This window comes from Chelonia mydas, chromosome 2 (genome assembly GCF_015237465.2).
Source record: "Chelonia mydas isolate rCheMyd1 chromosome 2, rCheMyd1.pri.v2, whole genome shotgun sequence".
Taxonomy (NCBI): Eukaryota; Metazoa; Chordata; order Testudines; family Cheloniidae; genus Chelonia; species Chelonia mydas.
The window spans coordinates 117285771-117295887 of NC_057850.1; positions in this window are offsets into that span (position 1 = coordinate 117285771).

Genomic DNA, 10117 nt, shown 5'->3' on the forward strand with positions numbered 1-10117 from the left:
ATCTCCCCTACTTCACAGGTACATTTTCAAAGCTCACCTAGAAGAAGGTGGAAAGAATAAGGAAGCTATTTGGAGACTTATGTAAACTTCCTTAAAAGCCTTGGAGTTTACAGATGGCTGAGGACACAGGAAAGCACCCATCCACTGGCATTGTATCACCTGATTAGAGGCTTTGTTACACCTTGATCAGTAGGGAAGAGTGGCCTTTTTACCTTTAATGATCAGATACACTTGACGGACCAACACAGCAGCAGCCAACAAAAGGAGGTTTCATCACCCCAAAAGGAGGTCTTGCATGATTCCAGATTCCTATCTGGTTCGCCCTGAGGTGACTTCAATAGAACATCTGTCATCTTTAGAAAAATAAGATGATCCCCTGCCATCACCAACCCCACCTGTTAACTAGGCAAACATATTGCTAGATTTTTTCACTGTAAAGCAGCAGTTTATCAAATACAATTTTCCCAGTTAACCTTTTATGAAATAGCAACAGCCCATATTTTGACGTCCCTAGTTTTTACAACGTCCTTACACTCGGGCAAAATTCCCATTGACTTGGGAGTTGGCTCAATAGCTGTAATACTGAGCACCTGTATTGCACTTAGAGCTAGACCTCAATGCACTTTACATAAATTGGGATAACGATGCTTACCCACTCACAAGGTGGGGAAACTGAGGCAGAGACATGCTGAGAGTCCTGCAGCGATACAGTAATGCAGGATGGTATGCCTAATTTGTCAGACAGTAATGGTTCCCACTGACATACTAAATAGTTGTTTGTATTTTAGGATAATCTGATTTTGCAGAGTGATAAATACAAATGCATTCTGAACATAGTTAGCAAGAACCAAATGCCTAAGCACTGTAGAACTACTGTTACTCTTCACTGGCTTTCAGCAAGACTTTTTAAACAATGTCGCTCAGATGGAGTTTCCTTTCTCAATGACTTCATTCAGTGATCAGATAGCAACACAAAATAGGTACATTCAGTTTGCTAGTAACAATTCCATAATGGTTTTGGAAAAAGAACAAAAAAAGGCCTGGAAAGTGTTAGTTTACCCTTCAGGTTCTTTGTTTATCCCAACTGAATTAACCATCCCTTCTAATAACCCTCCCAGCCCAACCTATCCTTCTAAAGGCAATAATCTTCAGTGCTAGTGCCAGCTAAGTAGATTGCAATCACTATTCTGGATTCTGACCCAGTTCATGGAAGTGACAGATTGTGTTAGCTCATTCTGCTTCTGGTAAAATGAAACATTATCTTGAAGCCCTGCCCTTTGTCAACACTGCACTCCTGTCTCCGAATCTGTGTAATGGATTTATTAATTATGTCCCCACATTATTCCTCTAGCATAGTTATCACTCCATTGTGCCACACTAATGTTAGAACACCAGAAAAAGCTGCTGCTCTTGGTGACTGTTGGAATGGAAAAGAAGACAGTGTGTAAACATTAGAATAGAATTTGGACAGCGACCAATGCTGGAAAATTTCAGAGATGAAAATTTTAGAAAGTTTGAGCAACTGAAACAGGGGATTAGAATGAAAACTGTTAGGAAAACTTTAATAGAGGGGAAGTTATGTACAGTGAAGGTTGCATACTAGTTGCATTTAAAGCTGTGATACACAGCTAAACTTGAAAACACTGATGTTGTTGATAGATTTGAGAATTTGAAAAATAAGTGAAATCTAGTTTACTTGACCTATTCCATACTTAATATTTCCTGCAAGCCCATTATTTCAGGAATATCAGAATAAAGAAGCAACTCTGCCAGGAATGAAACAAGGACAGGTGATTAGAGAAAGCCACATACTTCCCTTTGTTTTGGTGCGACTGAAGGAACAAATGCTTTAGCTATCTGGCTCACAAGTAAAATCCCAATGAATAAAGACAGGAAGATATTAATATCTGAAAATATATGTCAAGAATTAAAGAGGACCCACTCTACCCAATTCATCGCTGACATGGAATCTCTCCCCACCCAATGAATCAGCCTGTAGCCAGAGGCAGCAGAGTCTCCTCACTGTCATCAAAGCTGCCAGTAATGGCTGCACCCCGGATACTGAGAAGAACAGCTTCCAGGTAGGGAAGCCACTTAAGAGATACTGGGTAAGCCTTGTGGGCTGAAAGATACTGGACCAGAGGGTGAGAAGTGGAAGGATGGAAAGATTTGTATGGGGGGGAAGGGTGGATCAGAACCGAATTGATATGGGATGTTAGGTTGGGTTTGCTTTCATATGTTCTGTAATCACAGGAAGCCATGTTGGTTCCAAAATGGAGTTTTATGCCCATGTGAGCTATAGACTTATTTTCCCGCTCTTTTATTTCTCCTCAGAAGTGGTAAACAACTTCTGGATAGAACTGGTTTTTACCGCCTTTTCCACAGGGTTTCCCAGAAGGGGTTTTGTACTCCTTCTATGGGGTTTCCTGGGCCAGATTATATAAATCTTCTCCGAGCACTGCTCAGTTGCTGTCCATCTGAGTGGCAGCCAGGGACGGTCACGGGCCACGGGTCTTACCTGCAGGCATCTATCCATTTTAGTGATAGAAGGGATAGGGATATTCCTCCAACAGCTTCCTCGCCTGGAAGAAAGAGAGATGGAGAAGCACCATCCGCCACCGTTCTCCTGGACGCAACATCTGCTTCACCCGTGGTCTCGAGGAAACATCAAGGGACTCCTTGGAGATCCTCTCCAAAGGCTTACCATTAGCCAGAGGACTGAGGTCCCAAGCATCGGCTGTCGTTTTGATCTGGCAAGAAGGTTTTTTATATATATCTGTTTTATAGGGTTGAGTTTGGGGGTAATCACTGTATTGCACCATTTGCTGTTTATTTCCCCTTCTTATTTGCCCCACTCTTTGTTATAAACCCTTCAATACACTTTATTTGATTTTACCTTTACTGATTGACTCCTCATTATTCAGGGTGGGAGGGGTCTTCTTTGCAAGGGAAGGGATCCTACCAGATGACAGACGCTGGATAGGGAGGTCGAACCTAGGGAGACAGAAAGCACGAGATTACACAAAGGGGAAAAGAAATCCCCCATATTTATTACAGAGGAGAACTGGAAGGAAATCTTAAAACACACACACACTCCTCCTTTGCCTTTCAGTCCTTTTCCCCCCTCTAACAGGGAGTACTGAAAGGATGGAATTTTGAGGGGTGGTAAAATGGGTATTTTCTTCAGGAAATGTGATCACCTCAGATCTCAGGGAGTATTCTATTAAAATTTTGGTGGCACATCACTGCAGTCCAGAGCTGGCTGGCTGAGGTTACTACATGGTCGCTCCTTCATGCCCACAAACTGATATCGCCACAGAGATTATTCATTCATTCATGGCTTCTCCTGCCATCCTTACTTTCTCTCTCAATTTTAGTGCAATGAATAAGAGTGTACAATGCATTAGGAAAGCAGGGCCTCATTGAAGTTAATAGGAGGTTTGCTACTGAGTACAATGGGAGCAGCACTGGGTTCCAAGGTTAACACATACGCCATAGTCACCATTCAGACAATGGCTTTCATGTAACAAAACTTTCCACTATGATATGTATGGTTTGGTTGGATTGTTTTGAGGTACAGAATGTGCTTTCTATTTATTGGCTGTCCCTTTTAGAAGCAAGGGAGTCCCTAACAGGTAATGGTGGCACCTCAAACATTGCCCTTCGTCACATGGGCACAAGGGGTCACCTTTATCCATCCTATTGTAGGAGTGAAGAAAAGATAGAGCCAGTGGCTCAAATCCAGCAAGGCTAAATTTTAATATTACTAGTCAGTGGAATTAGTGGATGCTCAGTGTAAAGATACTGGAATCTGGGCCAGAGTTATATAGTACCTGGTTAAGTTTGGGGAGAGCAAGATTCCTTGTTTATAACCAGACCACTGCAGTACATTTCCTCTGACCCTTTTTTCCCTCACTTATTTAAGCTAATTTAGCATATTTTGGGGGGGCGGAGGGAGGGTCCCAACTCAATGACTCTGGTGTGTTTCTGATGCCTAAACCAATTCTGTATATTTCAACCTGAATTCAAGGTACGGCTTACTTATCAAAATTGCCAACCCCAGAGTGATTGATATGAAGGGGAGAAAGAAGTGAAGCGTGCGGCTTGAAAGTAGGCAAAGAAAAATGCCACTCAGATTACACAAGGGGGAAAAGAAATCCCCCATATTTATCACCAAGGAGAACTGGAAGGAAATCAAATGCTACCCTTTTTACTGGCATATCTCCAGCAGGGACTATCTGGCTCCCACTCCTTCAGTTATTCCCATTAAAAAAATAAAGTTATCAGAAATGTTTATTCAGCAGTGAATAAAATGCACCAATCAGATGGGCCTTATCTGATAGCTAGGTAATGACTGACTATCAAATCTAGTAGCAGAAAAACAGTTCTCATGTATCTTAAAAGGCTGTGGTAATGTGTCCTTACCTACAAAACTCTGATTAAATAATCAGGGGGTTAAAATAGATAAGGAAAGAGAAGTCACGCAACTTAGCAATAATAGGAACACATAGCAAGTCTCCATAATGAGGAAAAGAAACCAATATGGAAAGCCAGATCATTTCGGCATCCACCTACACATACAATTCAGGGCTGGCTCTTCTTTATACACCATCTTCTTTTAAATGAACTGTTGCCTGCTGAAATTCCTCCCAGCAATTGAATATACTCCTGCATATTAAGCATGGGTCCTTCATGCTACCATTCCAGCCAGGGGCACCAAGATTTGCATATCACTATAGTAACTACAGGGGACAGGTTCCCATGATGGGGGTGGGTCCCAGAGCTAGGCTCCAGACTAAGACCAAACATAAACACTGCAGTTCTACAGCCCCACAGCTCAAGCCTGAGTCACAGAATCATAAAATATCAGGGTTGGAAGGGACCTCAGGAGGTCATCTAGTCCAACCCCCTGCTCACAGCAGGACCAATCCCCAACTAAATCATCCCAGCCAGGGCTTTGTCAAGCCTGACCTTAAAAACTTCTAAGGAAGGAGATTCCATCACCTCCCTAGGTAACGCATTCCAGTGTTTCACCACCCTCCTAGTGAAAAAGTTTTTCCTAATATCCAACCTAAACCTCCCCCACTGCAACTTGAGACCATTACTCCTTGTTCTGTCATCTGCTACCACTGAGAACAGTCTAGATCCATCCTCTTTGGAACCCCCTTTCAGGTAGTTGAAAGCAGCTATCAAATCCCGCCTCATTCTTCTGCAGACTAAACAATCCCAGTTCCCTCAGCCTCTCCTCATAAGTCATGTGTTCCAGTCCCCTAATCATTTTTGTTGCCCTCCGCTGGACGTTTTCCAATTTTTCCACATCCTTCTTGTAGTGTGGGGCCCAAAACTGGACACAGTACTCCAGATGAGGCCTCACCAATGTCGAATAGAGGAGAACGATCACGTCCCTCGATCTGCTGGCAATGCTCCTACTTATACATCCCAAAATGCCATTGGCCTTCTTGGCAACAACGGCACACTGTTGACTCATATCCAGCTTCTCATCCACTGTAACCCCTAGGTCCTTTTCTGCAGAACTGCTGCCAAGCCATTCGGTTCCTAGTCTGTAGCGGTGCATGGGATTCTTCCGTCCTAAGTGCAGGACTCTGCACTTGTCCTTGTTGAACCTCATCAGACTTCTTTTGGCCCAATCCTCTAATTTGTCTAGGTCCCTCTGTATCCTATCCCTACCCTCCAGCATCAGTGGACTTGGGCCAGTCATGGGTGTTCAATTGCAGTGTAGACATACCCCTAGTGATCTCATTCCTCTAAACCTTGTCCTTTTTCTGCACCCTCTCCTGACTGTTAGTTATCCCCAATTATAGTGTCGTGTCTAAAATTAGATTGTTGGGAGCAAGGACCATACCTTGCTATTTGTACTGTAAAGAGCCAAGAAGTATTTGGCTACTGTTAAAATCATACATAATTAGAACTAGGAGAAGTTTTTCCATTGAAAGTTTCTTGTTTTGACACAACATGGCTTTTCAGTGAAACAGAAATTTTAGTGACAAAATTTCTTCACCTAAAGTTTCTGCATTTTTACTGAAAAAAAATCAAAAGGATTTTGAGTTTCAGCAACCAAAAAACAAAACATTTTTAGTTTGTTTTTCAGATTTTCAACCATAACCTGAAAAATGTCAAAGAAAATTTTTGGACCAAAAAGACCCATGTTTTTTCTTGAAAATTCACAGGGAATAAATTGTTTCCCCGACTAGCTCTATAAGAGACACTATTAATGCCAATAGAGTATTAACCCAGATACATTTTAAGGCCTCATGTTCCACTACTCAAAAATAACCTGTGTAATTTACTGTGAGTTTATATTATCGTGTTTCCTCTGGATAATCCCTTGTGAGAAGGTGGTGAGGAAATCTCTCTTCTTTCCAAGAAGCAGGAAGTTCAAGACCCCCAAACTTGAAGATCCTCCAAGAATGCCTGGATTGGAGGGTGGGGGATGGGACAGGACCAGGTAGGACCTCTAGAAGTCTCTGGAAGCTCTGCTTCTTCACACTTGATCCCACACTGGACTAAAAGACTCCCTGGATTGCCATAACCACCTGAACTCCTGGGGAGTGGTTTGGCAGTGTGGGCAAGCTCACCTAACCCCATCCACCCATTCTTGGAGCTTGCACAGAGGGGCTTTTGTGTGAGTAGGGGAAAAGAGCATCTGATTTTAAGGATGTCTCTACTTCCTAGATGTATGTCTGTGCCTCTACATTTTTGTTATATATTGCTATTTTCCACATCTGGGCAGTCAGGGTGCCACATGACTTCTTATTCCAACCTAAGGAAACTGCATACAGGGCTAGGCAAAGCCACATGTAGCTCAAGCATGGTTGGGTGAGTATCTACTGGCCTACTAGAAAGTAAAAATGAAACAAGAAAGGTGATAAGAAAGGATGAGCCAGTGGTTTGGGTACTAGCCTGGAACCTGAGAGACTTAAATTCAGTTCCCTGCTCTGGAACAGACTTCCGGTGTGACCTTGGACAAGATATTTAGTCTCTCCGTGCCTTAGTTCCCCTCTGTAAAATGCTGTCCCTCATGTGGTGGTTGTGGGGATAAATACATTAAGGAATCGGAGGTGTTCAGCTTTTTACAGTAATGGGGGCCATATAAGTACCTAAGATAGATAGTTTTCATCATGCCACCATTAATCAGAGAGCTGATTGGACAAGAGCAGACCAAAATACCCAGGTCTAGACCTCTCTTTCAATATACCAGCAACAGAAGGAAGATACTCTCCACAACACTTCTATTTATATAAAAAACAAAAATGGGAAATCTATTTGGTTGTCTGACCTAACAATGTGTTTAATTCTTCATAGCACCTTGATTTAACTCTCTAAGAAATACTTGGTGATTTTCTATTAACTGCTTCAGAATGTTAAATAGATTTTAAATGTTAAACATGTTAAATGTTTAAATAGATTACATAACACCAAAGATTTCAAGCAGTATTTTACCTACACAGCATGCAAAATAAACTAAGTTGCTGGCAATTTTCAACCTTAGTGTATCATAACTGATGTAGCACTCTGTGGAAATAGAGGGAGCATTTTTTATTTCTTTGCTAGTCATTAATCGTCACATCTTTTTTTAAACTCATAGACCCACATCAAGCCAGGAAAATAATGAATGCACAATTGACAAAACAAGTGAAAGACCTTAAAGACTACAGACTGAAACCTTTCAGGTATTCTCATTCTACTGTCTCCCTGGACATGCAGCTCTCTCAGTTAACATCAATAGAAATTCTGCACATGCCTGGAGTTTATGAATTTGCAAGCTTCTTAAACTTTCAGCCTCCAAAACCTACTGATCCCAGGGAAAAGGCACAAGACTGCTGAGTTTTGAACTAACTGGAGCTTTTTTCCAAGTAAGCAGCTTCTTTCATAGATATAGGAAATTGTACTAATCAAGCCCAAATATGTGTCTCACTGACCATGACAGAGTCTGGTGATTTAGGATGCAGTCTGCTGGCCAGCCAGAGAGAGAGGAGGGTGCTTTTATAAGTTGTAGATGTATGAGTTTCTAGAAGTAAGGTGTCTAGAAGGACCATGAGGCTGTGGACCTTCTTGGTGAATTGGAGGACAAAAACCCTCAGTGAAGGACAACGTTATGGATGTAGAGAGTAGCACTCATTTATTTTGCCTTCAGAGACTTACAGGCACCCTAATATTCCTTTTGAAGATTATTTACATACTTTGCAAAAATATCATTCACAGTGACATAAAAATGAAAGAAGAAGTCAATGGATTATTCAAGGCAACCATGTAGTTCCCTTAAGGGTTTAATCTTTCCTCTTATGCACTATTCAGAATTTATGTTGTATTAAAAATATAAATAATGCTGAAAGGAATATTTTTCCCCCATAGTTTTTGTCACCTCCACACTAATATTTAGAAAAACATCAACTTCTTCTTACATCTGACTCAAAGAAAGCAGCACTCTCCAACTGATTACAGGAAATAGGGGAGGGTAAAGTTCCTATCTGCGTATGTGAGTGTAGAGGAGACTGCCCTCAGGCAACATGGTTGGAAAGCTGAAGAAGAGGGAAGGTAGAGGATCTCTGGAGTAAAAATAGAAATGTAAAACAAAAATGCAGACACAGACATGCAAGTTGTTGGCAAGAGAATCTTGAGAACCAGGCTTCTCCAAACAGATGTAAATGACTTGTGTGGCAATTCATGTTGCCTATTCTCTCGGTGACTCATGTGTGTCTCAGGGTGTGGAATAAGCTTTTAATTTTTGTTATTAAAGATCAATTATTTCCACCCCACAGGTATTAGTAGTTAGACTGTTGCCATTCAGTCCAGCAGCAAGATTCTCATAAATATATTCTGAGTTGGGTTAAATAAAGTACAAGAAAAAATAATTTTAAAATGTTTGTTTCCCGTTTTACCTTTTCAAGTGACTAAGGAGAAGAGAACCCTTCATATCATTACAATTATACATTGCACGAATACACATTTCCATTGTAAATGCAAGTCACAGTACATAAATGCATCCAAAACACGGCTGTTATATACCAAGGCAAGTAAGGAATGACCTGTAAGTAAAATATGAAACAACTTGCCCTATCAAGCTAGTAACTTTACAACAATTTATAGAGTCTTGCAGACTCCCATTTAGTCAACCACAAATGACTCACCAGATCAGATGACTGACAGCTAAATCAGTAAAGTCTCCAAATGATTATTTAAATACAAAATACTGAAGGGAGTTAAAGAGGTTTTCATGGTTTTGTAACAATAGGAATGCCAAGACTTTGAGACAGAAATTCACAACAGTTAACAACCCTCTCTCTCTCTCTTTACAGGGAAACATCACTACAAAACAACTAACTAACACTAACTATGTAAGTAACTAACATTGCTATTAAATATTTACATTTTCCCCATAATCACTCTGTAAATTGCAGTATGAAAGTTTCACTTTGTGCTAAACTGATTTTTCAATTGCTTTTAATTATGATACTTTAAAAATACTTTTTTGCAAATCAGGCTGCAGACTGGATCTTGATGAGGACTAGCCACCTAGAAAATTTTAGCTTAGAAGACCACATATCTGTAGCTGTAAATCAGTACAGCTCTATCAATAAAGCTATATCAGCTTATTCTTGGAGAAAATCTGTGAACAAAGTTAATAAAATTTTACAGCAGAAAAGAATATATTCATTTTTACCTTCCATAATTGAAAATATAGCTGAATGGGTAGTAGTTAGGTTTTCAAAAGAATATTTACCTCTGAACTCGGATCAAGCATGGAAAAATTATCCTCAATAGCAGAAATAGTCAGAAAAGTTACAAATGTGAAAAAAATTCATTATAATGAAAGTTTCAATATGACCTTAATGACAGATTCCACTACAATAAAGGAAGGATTATTATTTCCTCTATTTAGCACAGATTTACGATGTGAAAAATAAAGATTTTTTTCTTAAAGAACCCTAGTTCACTTTTGATGTGTAAAGAACTAAAAAAAAAAGGTAGGGTCATTTTAGTAAATTTTATGTTTCTATGATCTAACCCCATTTTAAAGTACTTACAGACTAAAACCTTACTAATGCATGTTAATTTTTAATTATATTTTCTTTTGAAAAGAAATTATTTATAAGTT